The sequence below is a fragment of the Poecilia reticulata genome, chromosome 8, assembly GCF_904066995.2.
Source record: "Poecilia reticulata chromosome 8, P_reticulata-male-v2, whole genome shotgun sequence".
NCBI lineage: Eukaryota > Metazoa > Chordata > Actinopteri > Cyprinodontiformes > Poeciliidae > Poecilia > Poecilia reticulata.
This window is the reverse complement of record NC_088837.1, coordinates 88,261-110,179: the sequence shown is the minus strand read 5'-3', so window position 1 is coordinate 110,179 and position 21,919 is coordinate 88,261. Positions and strand designations below refer to the sequence as shown.

General features: G+C 35.5%; 1 long non-coding RNA gene across 1 annotated transcript in view; it reads left to right on the top strand.

Moving 5' to 3' along the window:
* LOC103468219 (uncharacterized) overlaps positions 1 to 21,919 on the top strand; it is a 352,500-nt gene that overhangs the window by 263,072 nt on the left and 67,509 nt on the right. The gene's annotated exons all lie outside the window — the stretch shown is intronic.

Here is a 21,919-nt window from a genome sequence, read left to right as displayed (position 1 = left end):
GCTGAAAATAACATGCCCAAAATGAATTGAATGTATCTCAAGAACTAGAGTTTATTTTAATTGTTTTGGTATCAAAACAAAGGCAAGACCTTAGAGAACATGGTACAGCTCTAAAAACCACCCTGCCTGTTACTGAGGAAAGTGTATTAATATGATAAACAGCAGAAATTAAGAAAAAAATCAATTTCCGCCTAAAAAAACCCACTTCAATCTATGAATGCTCCTTTCAAAACATGCAGTGAAAGCCAAAAAAAGTAGCAACAACAGTACACAATCTGACCTTTTACTGTGCCAAGTTTCATGAAAAAAAAGTCAATCATATGAGTTTTAGAGAGATGCTACTAGATAAAAATCTAGGCGGACCTTCCAAATGAGCCATTTTGGCACAATTTGTGCCATTTGAACTTTCTTAGTTTTTATTTCTGTAGGGTCTGTTTTAATCATTTATTCTTTTCATATAATAAATTATTATTTATCATAAATAAGTAATTACATCTAATAATTGTTTTTGGGGGTTCTTTTGAAAAATCCACATTGCATTCATTCATAAAAAGAGAAAAAAATAGACAATTTGTAATAGACTGAAAATGGAACAGATTAACTCACAATAACACTTCAAATAGAATTATACAACAATGAAAATGCAAATAGCAATGAAAACTAAGTTGTCAAAATGATATGATCAAAGGAAAAACTAATATATCTCATAATTACATTACAATAACTGCGCTCTGTGCGTAAAACCTCCCAATTCCCCATTCATTTTTTCAAAACTACGCGGGGCAGTTTCTCGGGAACCCATTGGTCAATTTTGACGATTGACATGTCGTTCGAACCGTCAGAGCCAATAGAATCTGAGGGCGTTGACATTAATACGGAAACTAAAGTCATTCACCAATTACAGCGAAAAAAAGGCATGTGACGTAAATTGACCAATTTTGACCCGGCATAATGTGAATCCACATAAAACACGGAAATGCCTCTGTGCCGAACCAAAAACCATTTGAGATGTACTCAGGGAAAAGGGATTATCGGACCAGGTGGAAATATTTACTCTAATATGGATTATGACCACGAAACGGCAAAGGTAGGACTGGATTTTTGATTTTAGCTTCGTGAAATGAGCTATTTCTGTTTTTCTTCTTTAGCTGCTGGTTTATTGAGTTTTGCACGTAGCGTGGTGACTCTAGTATTGTTAAAAACAGCAGAGCTTCGGCTTTACTCTGATTAATAGTTTTTGTACATCGGGCCTCCTTGCTCTTTTACTATTGCGTTTTTTACCGGGTGTGCCTCGTTAGCCTCGTTAGCCTCGTTAGCGTCTAATTGCGTTTCTTTTTATCAATCTGCTTAGTGTTCATTCTGGGTGTTGTTGAGGAAGAAAATATCGATCCTATCATTTAGAAGAGCTTTTTCCCTTTACGTGGATATGCAATATGCCTATATTGATAAATGTATAGCATGTGTTTTTAATTGATCTTGTTGCGGCAAGCACCGAGGACCCAAATGTGGGTCCTCTAGCGACGGAGAGGTTTTAAGACCTTTTTTTTTTTACAGTGCAGGATTGATTTGACTAAGTGCTGAGTTACCTAGTTGATGTCTACTGTTTGAAAGTTAAAACATTGAGCAGTTTCTCTGAATAGGTTTATTAACTTTGCTTTCTGAAACAAGGTCTTGAGGTTCATCTGAGAGCAGTTCTTGAATCTGGAAGACATTTTCAGGAAAGAATGTTAAAGAAATCCTTAAAATTTGCTCGGCAACTTCTCTATTAACTATAAGTTTGATAGAGAATGAATATTCAACATTCATTAGCATAGTTAATTTTGACTGACCTGACTTAAGCAAATGAAAATGTTATTTTAAAAACACTGAGAATTGTATGGAAGCAACTGATGCACATCCAAAAGGATTTGCAATGTGTTTATAGGGAACGAGCAGTTGTTACTATGATGTGCACAAGTGACTACAAATACTGTGTAGGTTGATGTAACAGTTATGTGATCAGAGAAAAGGGCCAAAACAATTGAAAATAAAAAGTAAAAGTAAAACGCTCTAGTGTAAAACAGTGCTCTTTGGGCAGATGCATCCAGCAGATGGTGCCCTGGCGTCACTGAATGATGCCAGCAGTGATGTCTTAAACAGATAAAATGTCATTGTTGTTTATGTTGTTCTGTCACTTTTAACACATTATTCAGAACTTTCATATGAAACTTCAAATTTTGAATTTGTTTTATTCTGAATGTTATTCATATTTTTATGTAAAGTATCTAAACTGTATATTTTCAGAAAAATATAATAGATATTTTTGAGAAAAGTCAAGCTCATCCCACTTCCCCATGCTGGAGATTTTAGTTTAATAGTAACAATAAATAAAGTTACCTTAAAAATAATTACACAGGTGACATCAAGACCCAACAGTAGAGTCAGACTGTAATAAAATTAATCTGGTTTTGTTTGTTGTTATTGTGTCCTGCAAACTTTGCTTAGATTCTTCTTTTTTCTATTTAATCATAAAAAATCATAGTCAGGCAGAAAGAGAGTCATGAAACAGGAAGAGCAGGTTTCCTGAAGAAAGGGGAAGAAAGTTTCCAGCCTACATGTGTATAAAAAATTGTTCAGAGTACTCCTTATTTCAAAGCATTAAAGGTTTAAAGAATAAAATCTACACTTTTTGAGTAATTGGATAAAACCCAGAGTAAAATACTTAAATTAATAATAATAACCAGGCACATGCAGAGGGGGGGGGGGGGGGGGTGCTTGAGCACCTGCCCTTTTTGCTCCTTGCCCCCAAGTGCCCTTTTGGTCAATTTTTATGAAACTTATTTTTTTGTATTATTATTTTCTAAGCCCTCTTCTGACACATAACATGTACTAAAATTCTTCTTCTTCTTCTTTTTTTTTTGTACACTACGATAAGCCCTCCGGTCACCTTGTTACCTTTGACCTTTTGCCCGTGACGCATGACGCAGTTGCCTCTTGCGCAGTGAGATAAGGCGGCTAACTGGAGCTCAACGTAGCGAACGTTCCAGATGACATAACAGTTTTTGGTGAATTAAAAAACGTTTTTGGTGAATAAAGTGGAGTAGACTTGCTACTTGTCAGATGACGGAACGGTTGAAGAATCGTTTCTGCTTCAGCTTGGAGTCACGGTTTAAGCAGAGAGGTAATGAAATACAACCCCGCCCCTCACCCGAAACGTTGGCTGGAGATGGGCACCAGCAACCCTCCCGACCCCACTGAGGGAAAAAGGGTGCAAGAAAATGGATGGATGGATGGTAATGAAATACAACAGACACTGACAGGCCTCTGCATCTGCCTTTCTCTGAAGAACTACTGAGCGGATGGAGACAGCCAGGTGAGGAAAAACTGTTCTTATCTATCGATCCAGTATTTCTATCATACAGACATTAGGCTGTTGATATGCTATTAGCTAGCTGCTAGCTAACGACTTTGCTAGCAAAGCAAGATAACAAAAAGCTTCTCCCCTGTATCTTTAATTACATCAGTCATTCTTTAGTATTGCTTATGCAATAAGGGCACATCACCCGTCCAAAACCGATAATCTCCATAATGGATATATGTCCGATCTTCTAATTTCCTTTGCTGCATAATGTACATTACATTTATTCTAGCGTTATGTAAATGTATCTTGAAGGAGAATAACAATTAAATAAAAGTCCAGCAAGGATATTCATTTAGAATTAAAAATAACTCACCCTGAATTACCTTGATAATGAATGTAATAAAAGTGTATCATTAATGAAGGGGAAAAAACTCAACCCAGATTTTAAGTTTAGGGTCTGGTTCGCAGAGTATGAAGTTAAATTTGTTTCCCAATTATTCAATGGAGAAAAAAACTAACTTCAGTTAAGTAAAATAAAATTGTAATCAAAACTTTTTGAATTGTAATGATTTCTTTTTTAAAAAACAAATCGTTTTGTTTAAAAAACTTTTTTAAGTTAAATAACTAATATTTGTCTTGTGAACTTAAAAAGTTATTTGCCAAACATAAACTTCTATTTTCACACATCAGAAATCTTTTGTGATTTTGGGTCCTGCCCACGACATCATGTGAGAATCACAAGCAAAACTTTGAGTCAAACAAAAACTTAGAATATTAAGAAAAGATTTCTGACAAGCGCAAATAAGTTTGTTTGGCAAAAAAAAAATCACTTCATGAGACAAATGTGTGATTTAAATATTTAAAAAAGTTTTTTTTAAGCATAACTCAGTAGGCTTTTCTCATGGTGACATGCATTAACAATTTAATGTTTGCTTTTGTTTTTTCCTTTTTTCTGCAGTTCCACGTTAAAGTTTGATGCAGCTCTGCTTTCCTGAATGGACCATCTTCATCTCCATTACAGCAAACAGGCAGCTGTTTTATAGATTACAGTCCACTAAAAGGTTTCATTGTGCCCTTGTTTATATTTTAAATAGTGTAATTCTGTAAAGACAAAATATGTCTGGTCTAGCTCTGATTTACATATGTTGGTAAATTGCTGGTTTGAATATTGCAATACTTTCTTATAACAAAATAGACCTGCACAAATAAATTACTAATAAAATATCTTACATATGCATAGTTGTATGCTCTGTATAGATATTTCCCTTAGCTTTGATTGTATATCTCACAATTTTGTAATTTCTTATTATTTATTAAACTCTGAAAGCTGTGTGGCTTTGTTAATATTCTGTCCTAGAATGCGGTTAGATGTGCCCTTTTTTTTTTTTTTGAGCACCTGCCCCTTAAGTGGTCTCTGCACGGGCCTGATAATAACTTATGATTAAACCAATAATTAATATTGGTTTAACCAATGGTTGATGTTGGTTTGATCATAAGAATATTTACATTTACGGTAAGTACTTCCACTTGTGGAAGTACTTACAGGTGAAAACAAGTAACTGTAACATGGTATCAAATAATTAGAATAATGGATTATTCTTGGTTTTGTTGAGACGCTTTACCAAGGTCGAGAAAGAGTCACACTGTTAGACAAAGGGCCATAGTAAAGAGTTACATGTTTGATTCTGTTAGACACCAAGGTTCATTTCTCATGAAAAAGAAACGTTTTCCCAGGCCACAGAGACATGGTGTAATTTCAGGGAGTGTCTTCAGTCCATATAATCAGCTACCCTCCTCCTCCTCAGACGTTGCACAGACTTTTTTAGAAACTCTTCTCGAACGTAATGGTAAAAGCGTCTCCTTTCAGTGCTGAAAGTGAATAAAATAAGTAAAGTCTGAATGCTTTTCTTGGCTGATTTTATGCTCCGTGTGTCAATACAAATTATGATTCATCGATCGGGATTTCCATTCCCAACAGTTTCTTTCCAGAAATGTCTGTAATAACTCACATTATGATTATAATAAGAGTAACTAATAAGTTATGGGTATAATATTATAAATGAATACTAAACCAGAGAAACTTAAAGGTTATAAATGTGATTTTGACATTGAACTTGAAATGATGTAAAATGTGTAACTGTAATTAAAGGTCACTGATGTTGTGTTGGAGGTAGATGGTAGGTGAAAGGTCGGGGGAAAAGAGGAACGAACTGATAGGAAAGCAGAGGTGACCAAGGCCTTATTGCTAAACTTTAACTTTCCAAAGAAAAGGTTGGGCAGGCAACAGACGTAGGAGGACTGTTGAGCAACCTTGGGACATTAGCACAGACATCAGGACATAATGTCTCCAAAACGGTGATGGATATGAGATCATCTGTCCAAGTAGTCAGCCAATGAGACAGGCACAGCAACAAAGCTAGCCAATGTAAACACACCAAAAGGATGGATAAACCCTTTATAAGGTGGGTGCAAAAGAGGAATTTTTGGCTGGATCCTTCGGACAGCTTTGAGCCAAGACGGAGATGGACAAAGAACTCTGCAGTTGAAGAAGAGCCGGGGCCACAGAGCCGAAGACTGTCCTGCACATGGGGACCAACCCGTTAGCCCCGCAACATGTGGCTTCAAATTGCATTTCTCTCATCAGCTGGGTTCAGACCCCAAAGACCAAGGCAAAGATGACGATAAAGACACAGGCAAAGAACAAAGGCAAAGAAGAAGAACTGGTGTGTTCCTTCCATGAGACCAGCTTGTCTACATCTCATTGGACCAGAAAGATTGTGAGACGAGGAGAAAGGAGCTAACAGAGCTGCAAGACAAGAAGCTGAGGACCGCTACGCGCATGAGGAAGTTACCCTGAGGCCCGAGACCTGTTGCTCTAAGTTAGTACTCTTCCTGTACTGGGAGCCTCCTGCTACTTCAACACCTTCTTCATCATCAGGCCAGTTCTGGGGTTCAAGATGCGAAACTCCGTCCGTCTCTCTCAAAGTTTCCCGTTTTTAGTTTACAGTGTCAGCATTAGGGAAAGATAGGCTAGATTATTGATTTTACTTATTTGATTATTTCTGCTACTGAATTAAGCTGTACTGACCCTTGTAAAATTGCCTTACTAATAAAATAATTAACATTAATAAAATCTAAAAGATGTTGTGGACATTCAATTAATGAGTCACCTTAAAGTTCTTTAATGGTCATAAAATAGCTATGAAGTTTGATTCTGGGAGGGAAAAGTGGAAAATGTTGTATAGGTTGCTTTTAGCCCAAAACTAAAACAACACCCTTGGGACTTGCCCGAGTCACTAAAACCAACCTGGTTCAGTAACAAGTGCAAGTTGTAATAAAGAGAAAGAGCGACCGTTAACAGGTGTGCTCTGTGAAACTAGTTGATTGCAGGCTGCTCAATCTGGCTAATTCACAGGGTGAAAAAGGGTGGGACATCTGGATGAAGGTCGTCAAAAACCAGGCTACACTGTAAAAAAAATTCTGTTGTTTTTACAAAAAAAAAATCTGGCAGCTGTGGTTGCCAGAATAATTCTGTAGAAAACACAGTGAACATGTAAACTGTTTTACTGACCAAACAGTAATTATAACAGTGTTAAATTGTGAAATAAACAGATTATCCCATAGTTTTGCACAAATTTTAACTGTGATTTGAAAAGGTTTATTTTTGTAATAAAACAGTTTTATCACGTAATTTTAACCAACTTTTTCTGATGAATTATCATAATAATGCTGTTATTTTACCCTTTTTTTTCCGGTAAGATTTACTCAGTTTTTGTTTGTTGTACAAAAAAAACTTCATTTAGTCCTACTGATAAATTACCTTTAAATAACGGATTAGAACTGTGTTAAAATGTCAATTTAAAACATTTTATTAATACTTTCTGAAAAACTGAAATTTGCTTTAATTTTGTACTTTTTACTAAGAATTATATCTTTAAATATCTATAAGCATGAAATTTCAACAAACATTTCTCACTTAAAGGAAACTTTAAAACACAAGGAAGCCCAATATAAATTGTATCTATGATGACCTTAAAAAATAAACATACACTTGCATGCCTTTGAAATATTTATTTTCAATGAAGTTCTCATTTGTCTTTTCTGAACATCATGAAGCACATGCACCTGCTGAATACATATAAATTTCTTCAACGTTTTGAACTTTATCAGAAACAGTATGAGAGCCAACTTTCACCCCCTTTTTTTTGGAGGGGGGGGCTTGAAGATTATAACATACAATAAATTTCTATTTCCAGTATACATTTTAATAATGTTTGTTAGCTTCAAAAGTTTTCCTTTTTTAGAAGCAATTCTATTTTCAAATATCTATAAATAATCACATTTCAACAAACATTTACCAGTTAAATGCAAATTTAAAACACAAGGAAGCCCAATATAAACTGTATCTATAATGATAATTCAATATATTTTTTTAGAAACAAATAAACATTTTAATTGAAAACATATTTTCAATGAAATTCTCATTTGCCCTTTCTGACATGGAACAAAATTCAGCCACTGAACAAATATAAATATGTCTTTTCTACTTTCTTTTCTACACATAATGACAGGTGATATTCAGAACTGGAATCACAAAGCCCTCGACTTACCAACAACATTCAAGTTAAAGTAGCGTGCCAACTCTGCTATTTAATTATTCCACAAAAGCATTTCTCCTGCCCTGATGGAGTCTTTTCTTTATTTTTGCTAATAGGCTACGGAGGCAGTAGTACAAAATAATCACCTAACTGGCCAGTTTGAGGAAGAAAAAAGTAAAAAGCTGGTAAGTGTTTATGAAAGCTGTGTGTGTGTAGGGTTAGTTACAAAAGTTGTTATAAAAGTGCTGTACATATTAAACATAACTTGAAAGAAAACTGACTTTGTAATTTGATGCCTTGAAATTGTGCCTCTGTCTCTTTTAAGAAGCTCCTGTTCTTTCCGACACTGCCTTCAGCGCGTCATCACATCAATACTCCTCCATGATGCCATTTACAATGACCTACTGCTGTAAAGAGTGTCGTTTGTCTGCATCTTGCCAAGTGAATTCTATGCCAACATTTGATTTAGACCAGATGTGGATCACAGAATACCTAAAACAAACAATCGCTTTTCTTGCTTGCTACTATTATTACAATCAAACTTCAGAAGACACTGTGTGAGATGCAACATACATTTAGAAATCTATTCAGCTCTGTTAAGATTAAACACTGTCTCCAAGAGGAAGAAATTTGACATTCCAGTTGATACACCCATAGGTGTCCTGAATTGCAGCTCTCTGTTCCTGAGGAATTTCATCTGTGTCAGAGTTTTCAGAGCAGCGCTTTCGCTTTCTTATTGTAGGCATTGTAGATCGCTTCGCATTGTCAATTCGATATTGAAGTTGTTTGACGAGTGAATGATAGCCAGGGCCAATGACATCTCCATCGATAACGTCTTGTAGAGATTTTGGATATTTTGCCACCATCTTCTTTACAACCTCTGTAGAACTCCTTTTACCCAAGTAAGAACTTTTTCGCATCATTTCAGACACCACAATCCTGACCATCTCCTTCCTCATTTTTGGACTTGGCCGTTTACCTCTCTCTAATGCCTGCATCAGTTCTTCTGAGAACTTTTCCCATGGTATCTCAAAGGTGTCCACCAAGTCTGCTGAAGATGTCTGGTTGCTGCTGGAGGAGTTTGATGACACACTTAGCGGGGACAAAGACTGCTGTGATGGAGGAGTATCTCGTGATGCATTACTTGAGGACCTGCTGGTTTCAGGGGTCCTGCCTTCAAAAACACAAAACAAAAAATAAGTTATCAGAACCGAATATGAATATCAGTGTTTAATGGTTGATTTTCTAGAATTTTACTTACATCTTAATTTCCAAGCAGCAAATGCCTTTCTGGCTTGAATTGGTCTTAATGCTGACAGCAAGTCTTTCTCAACAATGAACTGGAAGTCATCATACGTTTCTACTCCAATTGACTGTAAAGTCTCCTCGAGAATGTCTTTTGAAGCCTCTGCAAGATCGGGCAACACTTCATTGACAGCACTACGTAAAAATGTTTGCTCAGCCATTTCTGGAATAAAATCAGACAAAATAATGGTAAAAACACAAGATCACCGTAATATAACATGTATTTAACTATGTACAAATTAAAGAGAGTCATACTTAGTGTCAAACAAAATATCGTCCCTGATTCACACTTTTTATTCATGTTTACGGGACATATGAGCTGTGAATGATGATTTGACGCTGAAAACTTTTTTGCAGGCTTTTACTGGACATGCTACCGGTCTTGTGAGAAATTCTGTTCCCCTGAGAAAATCTGTTCCCCCTGTGTCGGGAGCGCGCATTGCAGCCAGAGAAGTGGATCCGGCGGATCTGACCATATTCACGGCGCTTCTGATCGATTTCTCGGTAAAACCACTCATATGATCACGTCACTGTTGTAACTTTCAGTTTAATCGGCAGCTATCAAAATAAAAATACATACATAAATAAACGAGGTCTTGTGTGGAGGTCTTTTTACGCTGTTTTGTGTTATTTTAAACGCGAAGTGAATCGATCTTTTTTCAGCTTTTGTCTCGTAAGCCTGACAAATAAAAGTCAGTCAACAAACACAGGTTTCCAACACGTTGTGTGCATTTATAATTTTTCATTTCTCATAAAGGAGGAGGAGGGAAGCTGACCGATAGCAGGGCAAAAAAATAAAGACTTCCTGAAAAGATCAGAGTGTAAACGTTTTGGTTAATCCCGTTGTAATGTAAAATATGACATTACTGGATTAAGGAAATGTCTAGTATGGTATCACACATAATATTTTTTAAGAATTTGGAAACAGGTGCTTTTTATTTCACAAAGGTATTGGAGGGGAAGAGGAGAAGATGGATATTTCAGCTGCCTGAAATAATGTGTTTGCCCTCTATAAAATGGAAACAAATTAATTTACCTGCAAGTCTTTTGCTGTGTTTATTCCCCTTATGATAAATAAGAAATCCTGCAAGTTTCAAAACATTTGCTCTTTTGCCAAAGTCAGGATGGGGGAACAAAATATCTTAAGCGCCTGATAAAATCTGTTCCCCCTCTCTAAAATGGAAACAACTTAATTTACCTAAAAAGTCTTTTACTGTGTTCATTCCCCTTATAATCAATAAGAAATCCTGTGATTTTCATAGCATTTGCTCTTTTTTTGACAAAGTTAGGATGGGGGAACAAAATATCTTAAGGGCCTGATAAAATCTGTTCCCCCTCTCTAAAATGGAAACAAATTATTTTACCTGCAAAGTCTTTTGCTGTGTTTATTCCCCTTATGATAAATAAGAAATCCTGCAAGTTTGAAAACATTTGCTCTTTTGCCAAAGTCAGGATGGGGGAACAAAATATCTTAAGCGCCTGATTAAATCTGTTCCCCCTCTCTAAAATGGAAACAAATTAATTTACCTGCAAAGTCTTTTACTGTGTTCATTCCCCTTATAATCAATAAGAAATCCTGTGATTTTCATAACATTTGCTCTTTTTTTGCCAAAGTTAGGATGGGGGAACAAAATATCTTAAGCGCCTGATAAAATCTGTTCCCCCTCTCTAAAATGTAAACAACTTAATTTACCTGCAAAGTCTTTTACTGTGTTAATTCCCCTTATGATCAATAAGAAATCTTGCAAGTTTGAAAACATTTGTCCTTTTTTTGCCAAAGTTTGGATGGGGGAACAAAATATCTTAAGCGCCTGATAAAATCTGTTCCCCCTCTCTAAAATGGAAACACATTAATTTACCTGCAAAGTCTTTTACTGTGTTTTTAAAATATTTGCACTTCATTGTGTGATTTAAACTATCTGTCCATGGCTACCTTATATTAATAAAATATTTGGCTTAACATAAAGCAAAAAGTGATAAACAACCTGCCAAACACCGAGCGGACATGGATATTTCCATAATTGATTGAAGGAATAGTGTCACGTGATTTTTGACTTTCCAGAAAACACCGTATGTCTTTATATTGTAATCTACTTTGTTAGATGCAATATCAGAAACATTTTTACTAAATTTGTTGATAAATATTTAAACATAAAATACATTTAATAAAGATTTTGAAACAGTCATATTAATTTAAACCATTTTGGACTTCAAACTTTATATGGAAAAATAATAAAGAATTAATAGAATTTATTTATTTATTCCAATGTCACGGGGAGAATGGATTACTCCAGACATTTAAAATAAACAGTTCCCCCGCTTTAACACTTTAAAATAAAGAGCAAATGTTATGACAATCACAGGAAATATTGTTGATAATAAGAGGAATGAAAACAGTAAAAGACTTTTCAGGTAAATTAATGTGTTTCCATTTTAGAGAGGGGGAACAGATTTTATCAGGCGCTTAAGATATTTTGTTCCCCCATCCTAACTTTGGCAAAAAAAGAGCAAATGTTATGAAAATCACAGGAATTATTGTTGATGATATGAGGCATGAACACAGTAAAAGACTTTTCAGGTAAATTAATTTGTTTCCATTTTAGAGAGGGGGAACAGATTTTATCAGGCGCTTAAGATATTTTGTTCCCCCATGCTAACTTTGTCAAAAAAAGAGCAAATGTTATGAAAATCACAGGAATTCTTATTGATGATAAAAGGAATGAAGATAGTAAAAGACTTTTTAGGTAAATTATTTTGTTTCCATTTTAATGGGGGGAACAGATTTTATCAGGCACTTAAGATATTTTGTTCCCCCATCCTAACTTTGGCAAAAAAAGAGCAAATGTTTTCAAACTTGCAGGATTTCTTATTGATCATAAGGGGAATGAACACAGTAAAAGACTTTGCAGGTAAATTCATGCGTTTCCATTTTAGAGAGGGGGAACAGATTTTATCAGGCGCTTAAGATATTTTGTTCCCCCATGCTAACTTTGTCAAAAAAAGAGCAAATGTTATGAAAATCACAGGAATTCTTATTGATGATAAAAGGAATGAAGATAGTAAAAGACTTTTCAGGTAAATTATTTTGTTTCCATTTTAATGGGGGGAACAGATTTTATCAGGCACTTAAGATATTTTGTTCCCCCATCCTAACTTTGGCAAAAAAAGAGCAAATGTTTTCAAACTTGCAGGATTTCTTATTGATCATAAGGGGAATGAACACAGTAAAAGACTTTGCAGGTAAATTCATGCGTTTCCATTTTAGAGAGGGGGAACAGCTTTTATCAGGCGCTTAAGATATTTTGTTCCCCCATCCTAACTTTGGCAAAAAAGAGCAAATGTCTTCAAACTTGCAGGATTTCTTATTGATCATAAGGGGAATTAACACAGTAAAAGACTTTGCAGGTAAATTAAGTTGTTTCCATTTTAGAGAGGGGGAACAGATTTTATCAGGCGCTTAAGATATTTTGTTCCCCCATGCTAACTTTGTCAATAAAAGAGCAAATGTTATGAAAATCACAGGAATTATTGTTGATGATAAGAGGAATGAACACAGTAAAAGACTTTTCAGGTAAATTAATGCGTTTCCATTTTAGAGAGGGGGAACAGATTTTATCAGGCGCTTAAGATATTTTGTTCCCCCATCCAAACTTTGGCAAAAAAAGAGCAAATGTCTTCAAACTTGCAGGATTTCTTATTGATCATAAGGGGAATTAACACAGTAAAAGACTTTTCAGGTAAATTAATGTGTTTCCATTTTAGAGAGGGGGAACAGATTTTATCAGGTGCTTAAGATATTTTGTTCCCCCATGCTAACTTTGTCAATAAAAGAGCAAATGTTATGAAAATCACAGGAATTATTGTTGATGATAAGAGGAATGAACACAGTAAAAGACTTGGCAGGTAAATTTATTTGTTTCCATTTTAAAGGGGGGAACAGATTTTATCAGGCGCTTAAGATATTTTGTTCCCCCATCCTAACTTTGGCAAAAAAAGAGCAAATGTTATGAAAATCACAGGAATTATTGTTGATATAAAGAGAAATGAACACAGTAAAAGACTTTTCAGTTAAATTTATTTGTTTCCATTTTAGAGAGGGGGAACAGATTTTATCAGGCGCTTAAGATATTTTGTTTCCCCATCCTGACTTTGTCAAAAAAAAGAGCAAATATTTTCAAACTTGCAGGATTTCTTATTGATCATAAGAGGAATGAATACAGCAAAAGACTTGCAGGTAAATTAATTTGTTTCCATTTTATAGAGGGCGAACACATTATTTCAGGCAGCTGAAATATCCATCCTCTCCTCTTCTCCTCCAATACCTTTGTGAAATAAAAAGCACCTGTTTCCAAATTCTCAAAAAATATTATGTGTGATACCATACTAGACATTTCCTTAATCCAGTAATGTCATATTTTACATTAGAACGGGATTTACCAAAAAGTTTACACTCTGATCTTTTCAGGAAGTCTTTATTTTTTTGCCCTGCTATCGGCCAGCTTCCCTCCTCCTCCTTTATGAGAAATGAAAAATTATAAATGCACACAACGTGTTGGAAACCTGTGTTTGTTGACTGACTTTTATTTGTCAGGCTTACGAGACAAAAGCTGAAAAAAAGATCGATTCACTTCGCGTTTAAAATAACACAAAACAGCGTAAAAAGACCTCCACACAAGACCTCGTTTATTTATGTATGTATTTTTATTTTGATAGCTGCCGATTAAACTGAAAGTTACAAAAGTGACATGATTATATGAGTGGTTTTACCGAGAAATCGATCAGAAGCGCCGTAAATATGGTCAGATCCGCCGGATCCACTTCTCTGGCTGCAATGCGCGCTCCCGACACAGGGGGAACAGATTTTCTCAGGGGAACAGAATTTCTCACAAGACCGGCCGCCCCTCCATTATATGCTCCTTTAAATGAGCAACGACTTCTTTCACAGTTTGGCTTTGGTGCCTACACAATGAAATGGTGCATTTCAATTTAGCAGCAATGACTTTGGCTAATTCGGGTTGTGAAGCCACGTTGTGAACTCGGTAAAAATGAGTTTTAAACGCTGCATATGTACAAAATGTCCGCTTACATTCTGTGCCGAGGCATTTGAGTACACAACTGGGCTCGTTTCTGTGCACTCTACAATGCAACACATAGCCCCTCAATGATTCTAGTGTTTTACAGCAAAATGTACATATAATCATGTTTAAACAATTTCAACCTACACAACAAGTTACACGTGTTGCAGGTGTAGCAAAAAATGATTCTACTGCATATTGTTCCAAGAAGCAATATGACGCCTTAAAAACAAAATGTAATCTCCCCAGAAACACAAATTACCGTTACGTTTGAAGAAAACAAAGCTTAACTTACATTTGCTGAAAGCTGACGAGGTCCAAACAGCGCTCTTTTCTTTGTCAAGGTTTGAGCACAATTCAGCTTCTTCTAAGATGAGAACCGTTGTACGAACTTGTTCAAAACAGCTTTCAGGCGCCAGGTAAGCGAACCAATCAGAGAGCAGAACAGACCGGAAGTTGAGCACAAAGCGGTGTTCTCTGTCTTTCTCGCAGTAGCCGAACTTTGAGCTTATAATGGCAACGTTGAAGGTAAAAAATCCAGTGTTAGCAAAAATAATAAATAAAAATAAAATACATGTACCAATAAGCAAGTACATGACTTCCTTGTTGATTCAGATGTTTCCTCCACGTTAGACGTGAAATATGAAGAAATGATCCAATCAAAATTGACAGAGAATAAGTAAATGAATTAAAGAGGAAATGACAATCTAAAGAAGTGGGAAAATACAAGTGAATATAAATAGATAACTAGTGAACAAAATTGGAAGTAAACAATGTGGAATCATAATTACTTAATTCCACATTAATTTCCAAATTTATTAATTTATTCATTTATTTCATTGTCCATCCATCCGTCCATCTTCTACTTATCTGGAGTTGGGTCTCAGGGGCAACAGCTTAAACAGGGAAGCCCAAACTTACTTCTCCCTAGCAAAAAAATGGTAAGCTAGCTTCCAATTCATTTGGATTTAATCGTCACAGAATGTAAATATTAGTTTTACACTGCTGAAATGTTGTGAAGGATCCAACTTTTTTCATTAACAATACAAAATGTGTGTTTTCTACAACTAAATACAATATTATTTACAATTTTACATTTTAAAATTTACAATAATTTTCTGTTCTATGTTATACAACATCATACTGGTAAATGAACAAAATATAATTGTGTTTTTCTTTACAAAATTTTTCTGTCATGATTTCACAGATTTTTACTGTTGATTTTACGGACTTTTTTTACAGTGTAGTCTTTCTCGACGCCAGCTTAAACAGAGTTTACTTCAGTTCTGGACAGGGTAAATCCCAGCAGATTTAGGAAACTCAATTCCCCTGTTAGACGGAGAGCTGGTAGCACATCTCCCTCCTCTGAGAAGGGGAAGTAGAGAGAGAGAAAAGGGGTGGGGGGAGGGCTGCACAACAACAATATATAAGTTTTAAAATTGTTGTCATCAAAATGATGTATTGTTACCAAAAAAAAGTGAAATCAACTGATTTTATGAAAAGTCACAGAACATTTACATGTGTATGGCTCTTTGTGAGTTGCTTTTACCATCAAACTCAGAGGTTTACTTCACATCATTCTCCCAGGATGCACTGTGTTCCAGCCTGCAGTTCTTTTACAGTTCTTTACATCACAGTCTGTTTTATTGGCACCATCAGACATTAAAGTCTGCTGAACACATGCTTGCTGCCCATCAGCAGTCTACATCTCCATAAAAGGCGACTCCTCATGAAAATTGAGTGACCATACCATCGCAGTGAGGGAGAGCCAAAGCAGATAGAGAAGCCATAACAGTCACAATTTTATTCTGAGCTCCATAAAACTGGGTACACCACCATATCCCACCCAATCTCATTTGACCTTGAGACTAAGCCAAAATGCAGCTCCCTTTCTTTGCTTTTACTCTGTGTTGCCATTTCTGCATGATACTCCAGGCTTTCTTCTAAACAGAAAAGACTTGGATTATGTAGATACTATTAGATATAATCTTGTGACTATACACAAGATATAGTCACAAGATTATTTGAATCATTTTTGGTTAACTGACCATGAGCAAAACACCACCTTGTTCATTGCAGGAATACATATTTTAACGAATTGGCACTAGGTCAGTTGGAGGACTCAAACACAGGAGCAGAGAAGCGGCAGGCTGGGTGTACAATATAAAAAAATTAATAAAAAGTTAAACTTCCAAAACCAAAAATATCAAAGCTACAAACAAATATCGCAAATTGAGGTGATGCAGGCAAAACCCAGGGCCACATGCAAACTGGAAAAGTCTTTGAGGAAATCAGAAAAACCCATTAATGTAATTTCAAACTTAAGTACTCAGTATTTACAGATAGAGATGTCTGAGATATATTATTGCTGAATAATAATATTCTAACTTCTATGTAGTATAATATAAAGGTATTTTGTGAGCAACCATGAGACTATAACACACACAGTGTATTTGTTATGGAGCCTCCTTGACCTACTTAAATGCAGTTTGATATAATGAACACTAGATGGTGAAGAAGGGCAAATCAAGAAATGCTTCCTTCTAACCCATCATAATTTGGAGTTCACAGCCTAAAGATTGAACATACTGTATGGTGCCTTGTTTTACAGCAGTCTTCAGTTTCACTCAGATTTATGATAGAGTAGTCCATCTGGTTTTTAATTTACGAGGGGGTACCCAAAAGTTTCCAGAATGACGCTGCTGCACGCGCAGTTTTCGTAGAACACGATTCTGCCTCTAGTTATTTGTTCAACCACGCCTTCTCAATCAGTGTGCCAAGCGGCGTTGATGTGGAAGGTTTCGTCTACCCGCAGTGAATTTTCTTGTAAGAGCTGTTTTGTCCAGCCGTCGTTTTTCTTCATGGAGAAGTTCTATGAGCAGCGCGGCTGAAGCTTTGCTTCCTTCTCGGAAAAAAAGCATCGGAAACTGTTTAAATGTTGAAGACCGCTTACAAGGATGACGCTATGTGTCAAGCTCAAGTTTACTCGTGGTTCACCCGCTTTAAAAAAAAGCCGCTTTTTTCCGGCTTTTTTCCGGCTTCACAGCGCGGCTGTGAAGTTTTGCTTCCTGCTCCGGAAGGGTCGTTCTGGAAACTTTTGGGTAATTACATTAAACCTAATGATGGAGCTCTACAGGGGTTGATTTTGAACTGAGGCGATTATAAAAGACCCCTTCCACCCTCACCACAGTTTGTTCTCCCTGCTGCCTTCTGGGAAAAGTTTCAGCAGCTTCAAATGCAGAACCACCAGATTCCACAACAGCTTCATCCCTCCATGCCACAAGGCTACAAAACTCCCATTATTTTATTTCATTGTATATATTTGTACTTATACAAATATATAAATACTTTTATTGGTTATGTATTTTATTATTATTTTAGCCTTGAAATAAAATATCTTTCAATTTGAACATTTTTAAATGTATAGTTGAATGACAATAAACTGTCTATGTCTATCTTTGAGTTTTTGTCTAATACCATTGAGACAAATAAGTAAATCAAAGTGGGCTTAGAAGTTCTCCATCAGTTTATGACATGTGGTGTTTCATTGTGTTTTCTAATAAACCCTTTGAAACTACTTACGTTGCTTGGCTGTGTTTGGGTTCTGGCGCTATAATAAATGTTAGTTTCTCTGCTGGGGCATTCGTCCTTTAATCCTTGAAATGTTCTTGATTTGATAGAGGTCGACTTTGTAAGTGTCTTTATCTCTGAAGGTTCAGGTCTGGGTACATCTCTACACACAGGTTTCAGGCCTGATCAGTAGTTTCTATCAGAACTGAAGCCGTGTGTCTCTTGATAACTCCCATTTAGGACCAAAGATAATTTCAGTTTTGTTTCTGTTTACCTGAAGAAAGTTATTCCACATCCACACTGATTTGTTACAAGAATTTGTTCAGTGCATGTATACTCTCATAGTCATTTAGTAACATTGCAATGTAGAGCTCTGTGTCATCTGTCATCTGAATAAATATGCTAAACTTGTTAGTAGCTATTTTTTGTGTTATGTAAATACCAAGATTGGTTCCAGGAATTAACATTGGGGTACCCTGTATCTATCTGCTCTGGTGAGAAATGGCCTTGACACAAAGTCCCTGTTCTTTAGATTAAGGCTGTAAAAGTATAGTTTGAGTCAGCTCTCCAGTCACTTTAATCTTATGGTCAACATTGTCAAATGCTGCACTGAGGCTCAACAGTACCAGCACTATTGTAATGATTCAAACTATATAGAGAAGCAGATACAAGCTAATTGTTGCCACAGTTTCCATTATTATTTTATTTAATTCTATTATGCACAATTGAAATGGTCACAGTGATGTAACACACATTCTCACATGGGTTTTTCCAATTCAGAGCCTCCAGAGCAGGGGCCAAACAGCCAGCTATCCACAAACCCCAGCTTGGAGAATATTTGCTGTGTTTTATGGTTCTTCAGGTTTAGGTATCAAACCATAAATATGTTTGTAGAATTTAGTCATTCAGTCCTTTTTCAGAAACTGATATATTTGAAAAACACTCAGTTTGGTGTTTTGTTGGGTCATGTTGGATGCTGTTATATTATGAACTGTGAGTGATATGTTACTGTCCCTTTAAGGGTTACAGTTGTGTTCTACAGAAGCTGTGATGAATGTGGCATTGCTGGAAGCTTAGTCAAGGTTATTTCAATAAAGCTACACAGTATGGTTTCTGAGTCCTACACAAACACTACACTAACCTTTTGAGGTTTGGACTTGCAGTGCAGTCTGCTGGGTTATTTTGTCTTTTAAAACTATGCTCTCAGTTCATTTGTTCATTCGAATTTGTTAAAAATTTATTTCAGATTCATGAACAAATAACATTTTTATTTTGTTCATTCAGTTACTGAAGGTTCTTTCAGTTTTACTTTTTTGTTATATTTTACAAGATCTGGTTTGTACTCTGGTCATACATAAGAGGCTGAAATAGAAAAAGAATTGTCCCCCCTCAAAGAAAAGGTGACTTTTCTGGTCACGGGCTAAGATTAAGTTTCAGAAAACCTCCTACAAAGATAATGTTTTATTCTGAAATCATCAGAATAAAAGATTTTCTGTTTCATTTTATTTAATGCTTATTTTAAGCTCCCTAACATGAGAGTCTAGGAGCCATTTGTGCAGATGCTTGAATGTTGTTCTTAAATAATAAATCCTAAAGTGTTTTTTCTAGTTTAATACAAGCGATGCAAAACTTTAAATTGAATAAGACAATGTGAGTGGAGGCCGTCTTTCTATGGTCACTTGGTTTTTATCAAAGAATAGCAGACCTGTTTTGAATTATCTTATAAATCTCTGAGACATTACCCTTCATCTCTGATATTAGTCTAAATGGTACTTAAAATGTTTTCCTTTGGTGTATTAGTAAAGGAGTCATTTGTTTTGGCAAAACTAGTTGGAGGAATGACAAAAATAATTAGTCCTGGTGAATTTATTTTTCTGCTGGAAATTTCAAATGATGTGAAGGTGTCATCTATGAATAGATTATTAATAGACCAAGACACAATTATGCCACACCTGAAATGCTGTGTTGATTTAGGAGGGAAAAAAGACATGATTGTGTGGCATATTAACGTGTTTTTATATTTATTCACAAATACAAACCCAATTTCATCTTCTTATGTTTTCATCACTAGTGGTATCATTTTTTGTTTTATTTTGAAAAGTTCCCATCATTTTTTCCAAAACATTTTTAAATACTTTATATATGCACTGGCATGCACTCATGCCAGTGTGTATCTGGTGAATCAGAATGCTTCTTTCCGAGGGCCTTTTGCACCTCTCAAGTCCTTGTAAAGCAGACAGAGGCCAGACTGCTAAGTATTTACAAGCTGTCTGTCAAAAAAAAGCAGACCACAAAGCAAACAGAGGAGGAGTGGGATGGGTGGAGAAAGAGGTAGTAAAACCTGGGGGGGAAGTGTGTGTGTAGGTGTGTATATGCATGTGTGTGCGTGTTAGTAAGGGAGAGAGTCTTTGGACATGAACTTGAGACAGAAAATGAGACCCTGTCCTGCATTCCTTCTCCTAAACGTAAAGTGCGCCGTGGGGAGATGTGCATGTGTGTATGTGTGTCACTGGGTGTGTTCTCAAGTGCACTCCTGCTATCACACCAAATGTCATAGAATAGAATAGAATAGAATAGAATAGAATAGAATAGAATAGAATAGAATAGAATAGATTTTTTGCTCTTAGAACAAAAAATTTTATTTTTTGTTAAAAATATATTAGTTTTTTCTAAATGTCTTAAACTTTATTTTGTAAAGTTTAACAAATTATTTCTATGGTTTTGAAGTAGTAAAGCTGAATAAGAAAGAATATTGTTCTATTTCAGATATTTTAAAAATGTGATTATTTAATCACAAACATTTTTTTACAGGTGCCCCAAAATTATTAGCCATAATAATATTATCTTTATTTTCATGTCCAGTATTTGAAGAAATTATCTTTCATTATATTTTTTCTTTAATTAAATATGAAAATTTCCCTGAATCAGTTTGCAAAATTTGAATTCTTTATTGTGGCTGATAACATTCATACTTTTTTTTAACACTGGCATGAATATGAATCATCAAAATGATGCAGTAGAAGGGGATTGAAATACAAACTTGCCAATAAAACATTTACTTTAGTTAAAAACCCCTGCATGCTGCAATCCTTTAAGTGCATCATGTTTTGTTCTCCTTTGTGCTCCAGCATTTAATTCAGTGGAGAACACATTGCATATGTATATATATATATATATATATATATATATATATATATATATATATATATATATATATATATATATATATATATATATACAGGGGTGATATATATATATATATACACACACATATATACATACACAGGGGTGAAAGTAGTTTTATTATTTATTACATTTATTTATTTATTTATTTATTTATTTATTTATCAGCAATTGTAGAATCAATCAATTAAGCCCATCTCACAATTACATAAAGAGTTTAATTTAATTTTAAGTAGCCTTAATTGACGGTAGTTGGCTAAATTACAGCCCATGTTAAGAAAACATTTTAAATGCGGTTTTATATGTTACCATATAAAACCGCAACCACAGGTCGTTGTAACTTTGACAAAATTGGAGTGGGCTAAAGTATAAGATGAAAAAACCCGACTTGACACAGTTTGATTCAGTCCACATGCAAACAGAAAACTGAGCTGAAAACTGAGTGTGATGTGTTGGGACTACAGCACCCTCCTCCTCGCTCCACCTCCACCTCCTCCAGTTATTTATAGCAAAGGGGACAGGGAGCTTTATGAGAGGAATAGGAGCTTTAAAAGAGGACAGAGACGGAGCAGTAAACAGAGTCAATACACCAGCTGAGCACACCACCATTTGTCAAGTTCATTGTTAATGTAAAGCACACACACACAAACGACGCATGCATCACCCACACATACAGAGAGGAAGAGAGACAAAGAGATTTGAAGTTATTTCTTAACTTCAAATTTGAACCTTCCTCAGCTTATACTGCAGCTTCAGACTAAGTTCCCTTGATGGATGCTTCTGTTCTGGTTATAGCTGAAGCTCCCAGCGTTGCTTTCCATATTAATTTGCAAACTTTTGTTTTACTA